Below are 17,179 nucleotides of genomic sequence, written 5' to 3' on the forward strand. Positions count from 1 at the left end.
CATTTGCACGACACTGCCTACTAGCTAAGCATGGGGTGTCTAGCATAAGAGCTACTCTAATTGACCATGTACCTGCTATGCCTAGGGGTGGTGATCGGGCCAAGCGACTTTCGGTTACTGCACTATTATCTGAGTAAGTAAGTGCTTACCAAGTGCCGTTTTTTTAATGTTTGCATTCCACATTGTTTGTTGAATATTGTGTTCACTTTATGTATTGTATGTTTGTATTACACAGGATGACACTTGGGTTGCAGCGGCGGCGCCTTGCTAGACGCTACAGCTGTTCCCATGGTTACTACCCTGTTCTTCCGGCGCACCTGACACGCCAGCATCCAGCAACGCAGTACACAGCCGAGCGGAGTGGCGGGCGGGAGCGCCGACGAACAGGTGAGTATGTTCACGTTTATTGGGTTGGGTTTATATGTATGTTGTCTGTATTGCATTTCTTACTTGCTGTCTGACCCTGAGGACGGGGATCTGCCCCGAAACATGTCGGTTGCTATGGTCTAATTAAATGACCTGATTTAACATATTGACGAGTCTGTCTGAGTGCCGCCGCATATCCACGCTATAAATATATATATATATATATATATATATATATATATATATATATATATAATTTATGAACTCATTATAATTATTTTTTTATTAAGTCGGTGGCACAGTGGAGATTGGTGGGGCAGTGGGTGAAAAATGAACGTTATGGTAAGAACTTACCGTTGATAACGTGATTTCTCTTATGTCCACAGGTATCCACAGGATAACATTGGGATATTGTCGAGCGACAGCGAAAATGGCACCAACACGGTCACGAGCTTTCTGGCCTCCCAGGATGCATTGGGGCCTCCACTATATAGTCCCGCCCACTGACTCAGTCAGATCAGTTCTTTCCACAGCGATTATAGGCAGGAACATTAGGTAGAGACCTGTACAGGCGATAAGAACACACATGCACACCCTTCCATACAAAAAGGAAGAGGTTTTTAGTGTTTGTCTAGATCCTCAAATCAGATGCGTCCGGGTGGGATCCCTGTGGATACCTGTGGACATAAGAGAAATCACGTTATCAACGGTAAGTTCTTACCATAACGTTCATTTCTCTGGCTGGGTCCACAGGATTATCCACAGGATAACATTGGGATTTCCAAAGCCATTTTAGTGGTGGGGACGCTCCTGATTGCACAGGAGGACCTTTCGCCCGAAGTCTGCGTCATGAGAGGCAAAAGTATCCAAGGCATAATGTCTGATGAATGTGTTTATGGAAGACCATGTGGCTGCCTTACATATCTGTTCTGCTGATGCACCCTGTTGTGCTGCCCAAGAAGGACCTACCTTACGTGTAGAGTGTGCAGAGACATTAGCCGGAATAGGGAGATCTGCATGAGAATAAGCTTCAGATATTACCATTCGGAGCCATCTCGCCAGCGTCTGTTTACTAGCAGGCCAACCTCTCCTATGGAATCCGTAGAGGATGAAGAGGGAATCTGTTTTCCTGATGGCACTAGTACGATCTATGTAGATTTTTAAAGACCGGACCACGTCCAGTGACGCTTCTCCCGCAGATAGTCCCGAAACCTGAAAAGCTGGGACTACAATCTCTTCATTCAGGTGAAACTTTGACAACACCTTTGGAAGATAACTAGATCTCGTTCTGAGAACTGCTCTGTCTGGAAAAAAACTTAGGAAAGGAGACTTACATGATAATGCTCCTAAATCTGACACTCTTCTGGCTGACGCCATTGCCAGTAAAAAAAGAACTTTAACCGTTAACCACTTAAGATCTGCTCTCTCAAGTGGTTCAAACAAAGGACCCTGGAGAAATTTAAGAACTAAATTCAAATCCCAGGGAGCTGCAGGAGGAACAAATGGAGGTTGAATATGTACTACTCCTTGGAAAAAAGTACGTACATCCTGTAGGTCAGCAATCTTCTGCTGAAACCATACAGTCAACGCTGAGACTTGCACCCTCAAGGAAGCAACCTTCAACCCCTTATCCAATACTGCCTGCAAAAAATCCAAAATTCTAGCTACTTTAAAGGCTCTTGGATTGTAATTTTTTCCAGAACACCAATGAATATAGGCTTGCCATATTCTATGATATATACGGGCCGAAGAAGGCTTTCTTGCTCTAAGCATGGTTTGGATTACTTGCTTTGAAAATCCTTTAGCCTCTAAGATAGAGGTTTCAATAGCCACGCCGTCAAAGACAGGCGATCCAGATGACTGTGACAATAAGGGCCCTGCATTAACAGATCTGGACGTTGACGGAGCAGTATCGGTGCTTCCACGGACATTCTCCACAGATCTGTGTACCAATGCCTTCTTGGCCAAGCTGGAGCTATTAGAATGATTGCTCCTTTTGCCTGTTTTATCTTTCTCACTACTCTGGGTAACAGAGATATTGGAGGGAACAGATATGCCAGCTGAAACCTCCATTCTACTGACAGTGCGTCTACCAGGACTGCTCCTGGGTCCCTTGTTCTTGATCCGTACCTCGGAACTTTGTTGTTTAGACGAGACGCCATAAGGTCTATCTCCGGTAGACCCCATCTGTTCACCAGTGTCTGAAACACTTCTGGGTGTAGTGCCCATTCGGTTTCCTGAATGGTGTGCCGACTGAGAAAATCCGCTTCCCAATTTAGTACACCCGGGACAAATACTGCTGACAATGCTGGGAGATGGAGTTCTGCCCACTTTAGAATGGGAGTTACTTCCTCCATCAGACTCTTGCTGTGAGTCCCTCCTTGATGATTTAGGTATGCTACTGCCGTCGCATTGTCTGAGCGGATCTGGACTGGTCTTCCTTGTAGATTGTCCTTTGCCTGAACTAGGGCCAAGTAAATGGCTCTTATTTCTAACAGATTTATCGGCAGGCGACTTTCCCTTGCGGTCCATTTTCCCTGGAACCATAGGCTTCCGAGTACCGCCCCCCAACCTTGCAGGCTGGCATCTGTCGTCAGGACTTGCCACTCTTTTATCCAAAAGGGTCTCCCCTTGTTTAAATGGTCTGTCTGTAGCCACCATGCTAGAGACCTTTTTACATTTCCCGGAATCTTTATCATCTGCTTCTTTATTGTTTGATGATTTCCGTTCCATTTTGTCAAAATGAGATGCTGCAATAGTCTGGAGTGGAATTGCGCATATTCCACCATGTCGAACGTTGATACCATCAGACCCAACAGTCGCATTGCTGCATGGACTGACATTGTCTGGGCTTGCAACGCTTCCTGAGCCATGACCTGCACCTTGACTATTTTCTTCTCTGGTAAGAGAACTCTCTGTAGGTCTGAATCCAATATGGCTCCCAAATGAACCATCCGCTGTGATGGATTCAGGGATGACTTCTCCCAATTTATGAGCCACCCGTGTCTCTGTAAACAAACTATCGTCTGTTGGAGATGGCTCAACAGTAAATCTTGCGACTGTGCTAAGATTAATAGGTCGTCTAGGTATGGGAATATCCTTATCCCTTGTTTGCGCAGACAAGCTGCCATAACCACCATGATCTTGGTAAACACCCTGGGTGCTGTAGCTAGCCCGAAGGGCAGAGCTTGGAACTGGAAGTGTTCCTTGAGGATGGCAAACCTGAGGTAACACTGATGTGATAGTGCTATAGGCACATGTAGGTAAGCATCCCGCACATCCAGAGATACCATATAGTCTCCCGGTTCCATAGCCAACATTATGGAGCGTAACGTCTCCATGTGGAACTTCGGGATCCATATGTAATTGTTCAACATCTTCAGATTTAGAATTGGTCGATATGACCCATTTGGTTTCTGGATTAGAAACAGATTGGAGTAATACCCCTGTCCCTTTTGTTATGGAGGTACTGGGACAATCACACCTGACTGCAGTAATTTTTGGACTGCTTCTTGCAGGGCATTGGCCTTCGACTCTATACGAGACGGGCTGGTGCAAAAAAATCTTTGAGGAGGCTGCCTCCTGAATGGGAACCCATACCCCTGAGATAACAACAGATGCCTGGGTGCAGAAGGTAGTAACTGTTGCCATGTGTGTGCAAATTGCAGGAGTCGGCCCCCAACCCTGGAATCCTCCAGGCGGAGGCCCGTCTCTTCAGGCTGAGGGCTTTTGTTCAGGTTTGGAAGCTGGCTTTTTGCTAGCCCACTGCTTCTTACCCCTGGATTTAAACTGGGGTTGTTTAGGCTCCTCTTTACCTTTCGCTTTGCTTTGCCAGCGAAATGAGCGAAATTTTAAACCCTTGGACTTAGGGTTGTAGGTAGCCGGAAATCTGACCTTCTTCGATTCAGCCTCTGACTCTAGGATATCCGATAAAGGTTTTCCAAATAATATATTACCCATGAAAGGCAATGCTTCCAATTCCTACTTGGACTCCGCATCTGCCTTCCAGGTCCGTAGCCAGACTGCTCTGCGAGCGACTACTGCCAGGGCTGAAGCTTTAGAAGCAACAGTGCCTACATCAATGGCTGCTTCTTCTAAATACTGGGCAGATTGTCTTAAACGGCAAAGACGATCCTCTTGCTCCCTAGTAGAAGAGGGGATGTCATTCTCTAGTTCCTCTATCCATTCGCCCATTGCCTTTGCTACCCAGGCCGAAGCCATAGCAGGTCTTACCACTGCACCCACAAGAGAAAAAATATTTTTCAATAGGCTCTCTACCCTCCTGTCTGTGACATCATTCAAAGAGGTAGATGACAGTGGCAAAGCAGATTTGTGCACGAGTCGCAGAACATGTGCATCTACTTTTGGAGGAACTTCTCTCTTCGAACAATCTCCAGCAGGAAATGGATAATAAGAATCCCATCTCCTAGGAATCTTATACTTTTTTACCGGGCGCTGCCCAAGACTCATCCATCATTTCCGTCAACTCCTCTGACGCTGGAAATTCAGCTTTCACTGACTTTGTTCGTTTGAATACAGGTGCTTTTGCTTTTAACGCTGTCTTGGCTGGTTCTTCCAGAGAAAGCACAGCCTTTACTGCATTAATGAGTTCAGCTACATCATCTGAACTAAAACTCTGCGACTGATCATCATACGGAGTTGAATCTATTGTTTCCGCATCATCATCCGATGTATCCTCTTGTGTAGTCTGCCATACAGACGTATCTGTCTTAGTCTTACCTACCCCTTGGTTGCTTGTAGAGGCTACTGGAACCAAACCATAGGAAGGGAGTTGCATGTATGGGTTCATAGTGTAACCTAACCCCTGAGGTGGTGCTACTGGAGCTAACCTGTCCGCTATTGAAGACAGAGTCTTTGCGAACATATTCCATGGTGGCTCTACTGGAGGTTGAACTAACTCCTGTTTTTTACTTCGCTGAAAAGCGAAACAGTTTGCACACAAACCCTCATAAGTGACCAATTGAATCATATCAATTACCCCTGACTTACAAGATAAGCATGTTAGGGCTGTAGGAGTGCTTGACAAATTCTCCTCATCACTTTTGCCGCTCACAGACATTTTTTCTGATATTGACTACACAATTTTGTGACTGAACCACACCCTATAATCAGTATATAGAGGTGAAATCAATCTGACCACAGTGCACCTGATTTGAGGGTCAGAACAGGACTGACATTACACAGAAAAGTCAGCACACATACTAGCAGTCAGTCACATGTTAAAGCATTAGACATTGTCATATGAGAATACAACCTCCATAATAACTTATACATAAGTAGGAAATTTGTACTTCTGTTTAACTGGTTCTTTTTCAACATAACATGCAGAAAACACAGTAATATACAGGTCTCATATGCAATAGGTACTAAAAATTAACAGTGCACACTAAGAAGTAGAAGGAATTTTTAGTACTGTATACCCTGCCTCCAGGGAGCGGGATACAGGGAGACTCACCACACTTCCATATCCAAGCAAAGACGCTCGAAAGACGCTGAGTGGATTCAGACGCTACTGGTGTACACTGCCGCTCTTGGTAACTGATAACGGACACGGACGCTCACCAACGGACACGGACGCTGAGCGACTCCACGTGCATGCAGACACTAAAGGCCTGCGACTCGGTCTGGGCGGGTTTATATCCAGTGTACACAACCGCAGCGTCTAAGCTGCGACCGAGTACCCTCGTGGTAGCGTCTGAGCCGGAAGTGAGGTCATTCAGTTCATGAAACGAGAGACCCGCGGGAACTGGCCATGAACTCGGAGGAGGGACGGCCAGGAGAGCGTCTGAAACCCCCTGTTGACTTAAACTCCCAGGATCGCGGCCTCACCTAGTCCTGGCGCCTATGATCCCCGGAGCGTAGCGCTGTCACACTCGAGATGTTCGGCGCATCAACACGCTGTTTGTAGTCTCCACCAAATCAGCGTAGCTGTGTCCTGACCCCTCTAGTAAGAGGAAGTCCATATACTCACTGTCTCCCCATGCTCCGGCCACAGCCTGGTAACGTCTGCTGGACCTGCTAGAACATCCGACACAGACGCCCGTCGAGACAGCACTGTACCGCGAAGGTAAGCGTTGTTGCGACCCGGTGGGGAGTTGTTGGAGCGACTCTTTCTAATACACGTTTAAGACGCTGTCAAGAGAAGTCGCTCAAACAAAAACAGTAAGTCTATAAAAATAAAGTAATGAAAACTTGAGGCTGCTTTCACAGCAGCCCTGTGACCATGCGGCTTCCTGCCGCACCAAGCAAAAAACTGATCTGACTGAGTCAGTGGGCGGGACTATATAGTGGAGGCCCCAATGCATCCTGGGAGGCCAGAAAGCTCGTGACCGTGTTGGTGCCATTTTCGCTGTCGCTCGACAATATCCCAATGTTATCCTGTGGATAATCCTGTGGACCCAGCCAGAGAAAAACTTCATTGGTGGGGCAGTGGGAGAAAATTAATTGGTGGGGCAGTGGAAGACGCTGGGCATGCTGCTCCCGTCACCGGCTCAGTTAGAATGGAGCCGCTGCCGGGGAGGGAGGGAGCTGCTGCCGGGGAGGAGGAGCAATGTTCACATTGTGAACATCGCTCATCGTGGCTCCATACACACATGCCGTGATGAGCGATGTTTCAAGTGACATTGCTCACATTGAGCATGCCGCATGGCCAACCGCCAACCTCCAATCAACGAGCGCGGGTGCGTGCATCATTGATTGGAAGGGCCATACACACTAGATGATGTGAACAATATATCGTCTACAATCATCGTTATCGGCCATATCGGCCAGAATAGTCATCTAGTTGTTTGGGCCTTTAGTCCTGCATGCAGATAGGAAAATTGAACCAAATAAGATTAAGCAAATAAGGGTCACTACTGTGTGACACAATGTGTATAAGGGGTATTACCGTGTGGTGTAATGTGAACAAAGGAAACTATTATGTGGTGTAATATGAATAAGATTGTGCTACTATGTGGCGTAATTTTAATTGGGGTTACTATTGTTTGTCCACGCTTATGCAGTGTAAACCACACCCTTTTTTTTGCTCGGCGTGCACTGTTCCTTTAGAGGGTATGGTAGGGCACAAATTAATATTTTGCAGAGGGGCACTGAACACCCTAGCATCGGCCCTGGCTCCACCTAATGGTAGTGGTGGTGGTGGTGGTGGTGGGGGATACTTGTAGGCAGGGCCGGTGCAAGGTCTCTGCGCACCCTAGGCAAATCTTCAGCCCAGCGCCCCCTAACCTGCAAACCCTACCACCACGCCCATCACCTACCGAAGGGTAGATCCCGGTGGGCTGGGGTGAATTGCATCATTAAATATATACAGAGAAAAGAGACAACGCTAAAGTACTTTTAAAGTGATAAAGTATATCTTTACTAATATATAAAGTAAAAAAACTGTTGTGACTTTGTTCAAAAATCTACTTTCACTTAAAAAGTGCTATAGTACAGTATATTCTTTATATACTGTATAATACTGTATATGGGGTCTCGTGGGGATATTTAATTGGGGTTGGATACGGGATGCCACCGGTCAGAATACAGACAGCAGCATGCTGACCACTATAATACCAACATCTTGAATTAAATTAATTAACCTTACCCTTTACCCTAACATTCTCTCTCTGCAGCCTAACCCTAACCCTCCCCAGCATGCTAACATTCAGGATGTCAGCTGTCAGGATTCCAGCGTCATATATTTGTATGCTTATTTTGTTCCATCTGCCCATCTGTAAGTTTATTACAGACCCGCATACAGAGAATCCTTCAGTTTTTTGCTAGATGAATTCAGTGGCGCCCTTCAGTGGCCGGCGCCCCTAGGCAGCCGCCTAAAGCTGCCTAATGGTAGAGCCGGCCCTGCTTGTAGGTGGCAGGGGAAATGAGTTCCACCACCTCTCCAGGACCACTTTAAGCCCTTAAGACAAATATTTTCTATGCTTTGGTACTGTAGCTGGTTCTTCCCCTTGAACCAGCCACCAGGGAGCTGCAGCTTTTTTACTACAATAAAGATTTTTGCAAATATTAAATTAGCAAATGATTCAAAGAAATCCTGAATATAACATAGCTTCAACTAGCCATTCATTTCTGAATACCAACAAGCTTTTTCCCCCCACAGGCATCATACTATGTAATTATTAAATACTCTTGTGTATTCTAAAAGTTCAGCTTATGCAGCTACTGATTGGCCCTTGACAATTCTCATAGCTGTTTGTCGTTCAGTGGGGAATGTAGTCATCTTCTAAAATTAACATCTATGTGTTGTTTTTAAAACAAGACCAGTAAATCTTTCCCTTCTGTGATTTTTGTAGGAGGCTAGCTATATGTTTTGTTTCTTCTTATTTGTAAATGCAGCAGTGATGTCATTTTACAAAGCATATGATAAGTAGCCCTGATTCGTACTCCTGGAGAGCGGCAGTGAATTAGCTGTTTCATTCCTTGTCATTGATTGGCTGGCTGGAAGACTGCCAAAGAAGATGCTTTATCTGCCACCCCTGCTGCTGATAATCTGTGTAAGCGAGGCCTTGCTATCTCTCTAAATAAACTAGTACTTGTGTTCATTAAGCTGAATCTGCTCTCACATAAGTATGTAATAGCAGATCTTTTGAACCTGCTCTGATCCCTTTGTAATGAAGAATAAGCCCGGGAGGCAGGGACGGCTCAGTGTCAGACACAGCAAAGCAATAAAATTAGTTTGTTTGCAATGTTTAGAATGACATATTTAAATTGGAGATTTTAAAATCTTTGTTTTTTTTTATGTTTAAGGGTCGGCAGGTGTTCATCATTTATATAATGAGACATATTCAATTTGTTTTCCTTTGCCATCACACCTGATCCTACTTCATTTATAAGCTGCTGATAGTGAATATAGAGAAACAGCTTCAAGAACAAACAGCAAGATTCATTTAAACATAAAAAAAGATTAACACAATCAAAAGTAGGCTTGTCATAACATTAAAACAGTATTGTAAGTTTATATCTTTAATAGCTAATCAAAAAGGAAACTGGTGAATGATTTGATGGCACTAAGGTCTGACTTTCTGATTAAGGAGGGAACTCATGCAGAATGCTCTCTGTTATGTGCTGTGTGTGTCAGATCAGCCCATTTGATCTCTGATTCTGAAGTGAAATTAGCTGCTACAAATGAACTTTGCACACTGCAATCAGCGAGTCTGTTTTGATAATGATTGCCAGCGACACTAATATCACTTTTAGACATACGACCCCGTAATTTCCCTGCAGACCCGGGTTTTTCACCTATGAAAAATCCCGGGTTTTTGCTTAAGGACCCCCTTTTACACTATACCTGAGACCTGGGAAATTCCCGGGTTGACCCCTTTCAGACATAAGCCTGGTCTGCCCTGGCATTCTATAAGCCAGGGCAGACCAGGCTACTCATGTCACATGTCACACACACGTCACACTCATACATGTCTTACACACACACAGACACACGTTTTACACATACACATGTCACACTCAAACACACACACACACATACAGTACATGTCATATACACACACATGCCAAACCCATACACATACACACACACATACATGTCACACACCAGCCACCAAACCTCACTGCAACAGGCTGCTTGGCTGCACCGGCTGCATCTACTACTCACTGCAGCACGGACTGTGGCAGCCAGTACACGCCCCCTCCATGCACCCCCGCCCCCATCAGGCAGCCCCGCTCCCTCCAGGCAGTCCAAAATGCCAATCAGAGGCATCTAGGTGAGAACTGGGAGTAAATTCCAGGGTTGCACCATTCAGACCTAAGCTGGGTTGTCTTCCCAGGATGAAAGTCCCAGGAAAAACCATGGTCAATAGGTTGGTGCCTTTCAGAGATACAGAAATCCTGGGTTGATGCGCATTCAAGTGCAAAAACCTGGGATTTTAGAGTATGTCTGAAAGGGGTATTAATGAACAGTCGGGATAGGGCGTTAAAATTATACCTCCCACAATGGCTCAGCCGTGCCACTCCACCCTTGTTTGAAAAGTCAGTTGGGTGTCTGTTTTTTCCTATCTAATAGACAGTAAAAAACAGACAGCCAACCGACTTTTCAAAGAATTTAATTCCACCCATAATGTCAAAACAACAATGCTGACAGTTATAATGTCGACAGTATTAAAATGTTGACAGACATTTTATCAAATCTCAGAATGACGACATTAGGGTTAGGCTGGGCTAGGCCCTGGGGGAGATTAGGGGTAGGGATTAGTGTTAGGGGAAGAATATGTACCAAAACTCTGGAGAATCAGAAGTCTGTGACAGAAGTGATGGTCACATGACCACTGGGACACAGAAGCCATACTGGAGCCACTGGTGCAGTCACAAGCAGGTAAGTGGCTGCTGGACCACCAGGGACAATAAATTGACATTCCAACCTATCAATATTTTATCAGTTTGTTCATGATAAATGACGACAGGGTCAGTGTCGTAATGATCATGTCAACATTTTCATGTCAAGAATATTACACCCGAGGTCTGCTTATACAACTTCTACATTTAGTTTTCCAAACCAGTATCATACTAACATTTAGACACACCTGATCTGACCAGAAACCACTTTTGGACAAAACACCCTTTTTGAGGTCTGTAAATTGGATTTACCTGACAGTCCAGACAATTGGGAGGTAGCTAATTACTAAGGGCCTAATTCAGCATAAGTTGTAGTTTTGCGAGAAATCACAAAACTACAACTCATTTCTCCAGCATGCTGGGGGTCGCCCATCACAGGACGAGTCCACCCAGCATGCCGGTTTTTATACTGCAATTTACATTGCAGATTGAACACACCACACCCAAATCTAACTCTCTCTGCACATGTTATATCTGCCTCCCCTGCAGTGCACATGGTTTTGCCCAACTGCTAACAAAAATCCTGCTGCGATCAAATCAGAATTACCCCCTAAACACGGATCTCTCCGTGTGTAGGGTGCCAGCGACAGCGATGCACGGTCCCACGCGTCGCTATCGCCGGCACTAGATTTGGCATTCATGCGTGCCAAATCTAGTGAGATCGCTCATTTCACAAAAACGTTAGTCATACATTACAGTTCACAACCAGACAATCAGATTGTGTCTACTCTACCTATGCACTGCGCATCCGGAAACATATTGCACACCCCTTATACGGGTGGTATTCATGTGACCGCCGGTCAGCTGACCGACAGTCACATGACCTCCTCCACGAGCCCGACGGCTCACTTTCCCGATGGTCGGCATGCCGACCAATAGGGACTATTTCCACTCGTGGGTGTCCACGACACCCATAGAGTGGGTATAGAACCCGTGGCGACCTGCGGTCGCCACCGAGCCCACAAGGGGCTTGCTGCACTCGCCCCTCCCCGCCGGGATCCCGGCGTCGGTATGCTGCCGGGATCCCGGCGTCGGTAAGCTGACCGGCGGTCAGGAGACCGCCGGTCAGCCATACTACACCCCCCTTATACTATGGTTAAATTGGTCACACTAAGCATACTCCTCAGATTGTGGGCAGCCAACCTGGACAGAAGAGGCCGTTCAAATGCAGTCTACATGAGCCACCATTACAATTGTCACTTCATTTTGGGACAGGAACATTTAAAATCATGCCTATGTAAGAGGGTGGCGGTGGCGCGGTGCGTGTAGTGCCTGCTGCCGTGCAGGTGTAGGTTCACCACTTACCAGGCGCCGCACTCTCTCACCTTCAGGTACCGGAACCTTCAACGGACCTGGAAGATCTTCGGTCGGACCCGGACACGATGACCTAGGAGGAAGGAGATTGTTGAGTGCCGTCCTCCTGACTGTGGACCGAAACGCCCTCCGAAACCGAGGAAAATAGCTCTCTCGGGCTAGGTGAGGGTCATCCCCGGCGTACGCCTCAGAGCCCGAATTTCACCTATTGGCACTCTCGCACCAGGTGGAAATTCTACCTTGTACCGGCGTACAAGGCTCACCGTTCGCCCTGAAGGAAGGGAGACAGATAGGGACAAACACGGAAGGAACACACAGACAGATGTTACTCACCGTCCTACGTCTTGTACTCCGATCTTCTCCACTTACAGGTCCCTGTAAGGAGGCAAAGAGAGAAACAGCCGTGCAGGGCCTAACTCTAACCTAGTGTGCATCCGCTACACTAGCTACATAAACAAAGCCCTCAAACTGGCTCAAGTGTGGGTGGTGCAACACAAACTATGCAGAAACTCTAAAACAACACTTTGCCCTGCACGGTAACAACACACATACCAGAGTACAACATCAAATGGTGCTGTTCCTTTAAATCCCTACCTACCGCTGGAAGGGGGGTGGGCGCCGCACAGCCTGCCCAGCCCACCCCCTGTACACTTCCTTCTATGGGGCTCAGGTCAAGCGGACCGGCCTACCTAAACACCTCAGGGTGGCCTAGGCCTAGTGCCACCTTTTTAACCTTGGGGGAACCACTTAATTATTGGGCCTAGCGCCCCCTATTTACACACGGGTCCGAGGCCCGACATTACCCACGGGCCTAGCGCCCGCCTAACTTGTCACTCGTTGGGTGACCTGGGCCTAATGCCCAAGGTCACCTTATACCCATGAACCACCAAAATACACTAGGGCCTAATGCCCTCTAATGTTCCCCAGGCCTAGTGCCTGATGTGCCCCTCGGGCCTAATGCCCGCCTACCGCGCTGGTGAGGTGGCTTGGGCCTAACGCCCAAACCACCAACTCGAATGATGACCCTCAAACTCCTATCTGCGCCACAGGCCTAGTGCCTGAACTGTGCCCCCGGGCCTAATGCCCATCCCTGATGATCTAGGGAGGAAAGGAGAGGGGGGTGGAAGTAGCCTCACTGAGGACTCACCTGATCCAGGGGTCTCCGGCGCCCTCTTCTGCCACTGACCCGTCCTGGCCAGCGGCGTCGCCACCGCTCCTCCGCGTCCAGCCGCCGCTGGACATCTTCTTTCAGGAGCCCGACGTCTTCTGGCCTCTTCAGCGGCCACCGGAGCTCTTCTTCAAACGGCCGTCGTCTTCTTCGCGCCGGTCTCCCTTCTGCGCTCCTGCGCGCCGACTTCCTTCTCCGGGTCCCAGCCGCTTCCTCCGCGCGCTTCTTCTTTTCTTCGGCTCCCGCCCGGCGTCTGACGTCAGACGCCGGAGGCAGGGCTTATGACGCGGAGAGCGCCGATTGGCTCGCCGCACCCGCCTCTGATTGGCCGACGCCCCGCGAGCCGCAATTGGCTCGCGGACGGCGCCGGGTTTGAAATCTTTTCATTGGCGGCCAGATTGGCGCCAAGTTTAAAACGCCGCCGCGCCGCTGCTCGTCGCCGCCGACAGTCTGGTGCAGGGAAACGTCTGATCCCTGCACCAGACACCCGCTGCTGCTGTACGCCGACAGGCGCTGGGGACAGACAAGCTGCCCCAGCTAGGGTCTGCACCTCGGATGTGCCCTGGGACACAGGGCACATCTCTACACCTATCTATAGTGCTCAATGGGGCTCACCAAATACACACTGTTATGAGTTGCCCCTGCGACTTGGTCCTGTCTGCAACACGGCTGTCTCCCAGCTACGTGCAGCAGCACACCTGTTTGGAATGCCTCATTAAATGACTCCGGGGTGATGACTCCTGTGACTGGTCTGTCTGCCTTTTGTTAGGGATTCTGGTCAGTTCCTCCATGCTGGTGATATCCAGGGCCAGCTCCAGACCTATTAGCACCCTGAGCGAGAAATTTTGAGCGCACCTTACCCCTCTAATGCACGCGCCTAAGGAGCGCGTGCTCCTGAAAAAGTGGACGTGGCCTCACAACTTTATATTATCAAACTCTAAATATATTTTTTTTTTCACATCCCCTGTACACACACAATTAGCAGCCTTACATATAACACACACAGCAGTGTTCCTTACATATAATGGAGGTCATTCCCGGTGCGATTGGGTCAGAACTGCGCATGCGCGGCGTGTGCTTTGCGCATGCGCGGCGTGTGCTTAGCGCACGCACGGCTGTCACCCGGCAAAGATGCCGGGAATGAGGAAAGCGGTCGCTGGATCCGTCGCAAATGGTAGTAGGTCTAGGGCTGGTCTTGTTTTACGTGAAACTTTTTTAGCATAGCAGGGCTGCAGAAGCGTTCGCAGCCCTGCTATGCTAAAATACACTCCCCCATAGGCGGCGTCAAGTTGATCGCACGAGCAGCAAAAAGTTGCTACGTGCGATCATCTCGGAATGACCCCCAATGCTCCCAGTATAGTGTCAGATACACAAAACGTAACGTTCCAGTAGAGTGCCAGATATACATATGCCCCCAATAGTGCAGTGCCAGATACACATATGTCCCAAGCAGTGCCATGCCAGATACACAAATGCCCCCACAGTGCTGCCAGATACACATTATATGCCCCCAGCAAAGCTGCCAGATACACAAATGCCCCCAACAGTGCTGCCAGATACACATTATATGTCCTCAGCAGTGCTGCCAGATACACATTATATCTCCCCAGCAGTGCTGCCAGATACACAAATGTCCCCACAGTGCTGCTAGATACACATTATATGCCCCCAGCAGTGCTGCCAGATACATAATTGCCCCACGGTGCTGCCAGATACACATTATATGCCCCCAGCAGTACTGTCAGATACATAAATGTCCCCACCGTGCTGCCAGATACACATTATATTCCCACAGTAGTGCTGCCAGATACATAAATGCCCCCACAGTGCTGCCAAATACACATTATATGCCCCCACAGTGCTGTCAGATACATAAATGCCCCCACAGTGCTGCCAGATACACATTATATGCCCACCGCAGTGCTGCCAGATACATAAATGCCCCCACAGTGCTGCCAGACACATAAATGCCTGCACAGTGCTGCCAGATACATAAATGCCCCCACCATGCTGCCAGATACATAAATGCCCCCACAGTGCACCAGATACACAAATGGCCCCACAGTGCTGCCAGATACATAAATGCCCCCACAGTGCTGCCAGATACATAAATGCCCCCACAGTGCTGCCAGATACATAAATGCCCCCACAGTGCTGCCAGATACACAAATGCCCCCAGTTCCAGAAAACTGTATCCAAGTGTGGCGGGGATGGGCGGTGCGCAGTGTGCTGAATGCTGAGGTCTGGGAGCTTCGCTCCTGGGACCTCAGCTACATGCAGGCAGCAGGGACAAGAGTGAGCTACAGCAGCAAGGACACCCATCCCGCCCTCAAACCCCAGGCCGGACTCACCCACCGCGATGACTGTGGCACTGTGGCTGCTCTCTCTCCGGCGCCGGTCATCTCAAATATGGCGCCGGTCCTTGAGCCAATCAGAGCTCGCGGCCCGGCAGCCAATCAGGAGCCGCCGCTGCTGGTCCGTGAGCTCTGATTGGCTGACGGCCAGCACCATATTTAAAATGATCGGCCGCCCTGAAATAGCCAACGCCCTGCGCGGCCGCTCCACTAGAACGTGCCTGGAGCTGTCCCTGGTGATATCATTTGGTTCCTGTTACCTAGTAAAGCCTATCACGAGGTTGCTGTATGTTGTGCAGTTCCCTGGTCCTGTACCTTAGCCTCTGTCCTAGTCCTGCATCCCGATACCCTTCCTTTGTCCTCAATGTGCTGTTCCTGCCAGTCTTGCTCTCGTGCCCTGATGGATTCTGCCCTGCATCTGCGTCCTGTATTTATCCCATCTCTGTGTCTTAGCCTTCCTAGCCTTGCCAAAACCAATCTGCTTACCTTCTTTGTCACCTTAAGTATTTGTCCTGTTCTAACAAGTTCTTGTGGATTCACCCTGCCAGTCTAGGTCCTACCTAGCCCTGGTTCCATGCACGTTCAGCCTGTGAGTCTGTGATCACCTATTGCAGCAAACTACATTCATTTATGCTGTGATTTTAACATCAAGTCTGCAGCTACCTGTTTCTCATACACTCGGACTAGTTCTCAAGTCACAGCTTAGTCACTCTGCTGTGTGTTTTATTACAGGTTGCGGCCTAGCCACAGTTCATTCAACATATCTCTGTAGTGGATTGTCATTCTGTCAGTTTCAGCCTGAGTTCCCTGTACACACAGTAGCGGATCTTGCTACGGGCACGCAGGATTCTTGCCTGGGGCGCCGCCTTCCGGAGGGCACCGCAGCCAACCGGAGGGCGCCGCTGCCGTGGCAAGATCTGCTACTGGTGGTGCCCCCCGGTGCTGTGCTGTGCGGTGCTGACTGTGCGGTGTCTATGCGGTGCTATCGGAGAGATGTCATGACGTCTCTCCCATAGATCAGAGGAGCGGCGCCGGCAGCCAGACACGGAGGGCAGCAGAGGTCGGGAATCAGAAGCTGGAATGGCAAATATATTTTTTTTTTGGAAGCGGCACAAACTAGGGGGCACAACTCTACTGGGTGCAATACTACTGGGGGCACAAACTAGGGGGCACAACTCTACTGGGGGCAATACTACTGGGAGCACAAACTAGGAGGCACAACAACTCTACTGGGGGCAAATATTATAAATGGTGCCAAACATCCATTATCAGATCATGTGGTTTATTGTCAGAATTCAAAAGTGGAAAATATTAAAATGATTGGTATAGAACAAATTAAGGTGACAAACAGGGGAGATGATCGATTTGATAGACTTCGGAGGAGAGAAGCTTACTGGACATCTAGAATGGACACTATGGTCCCTTCTGGCCTCAATGACATGATAGAGTTACATTGAGTATAAAGTACAGGATAAAGTTAAATAGAGTATAAATTACAAACTATAAATTATAAATATGATATTATTACATGAAGTGATATTTAATGGGATGTAATAATATAAGCGTATAGGAATCTGTGAAATGGAATGGATGTAGTTCCAATCTAGGG

The sequence above is a fragment of the Pseudophryne corroboree genome, chromosome 6, assembly GCF_028390025.1.
Source record: "Pseudophryne corroboree isolate aPseCor3 chromosome 6, aPseCor3.hap2, whole genome shotgun sequence".
In the NCBI taxonomy this organism is placed as follows: Eukaryota; Metazoa; Chordata; class Amphibia; order Anura; family Myobatrachidae; genus Pseudophryne; species Pseudophryne corroboree.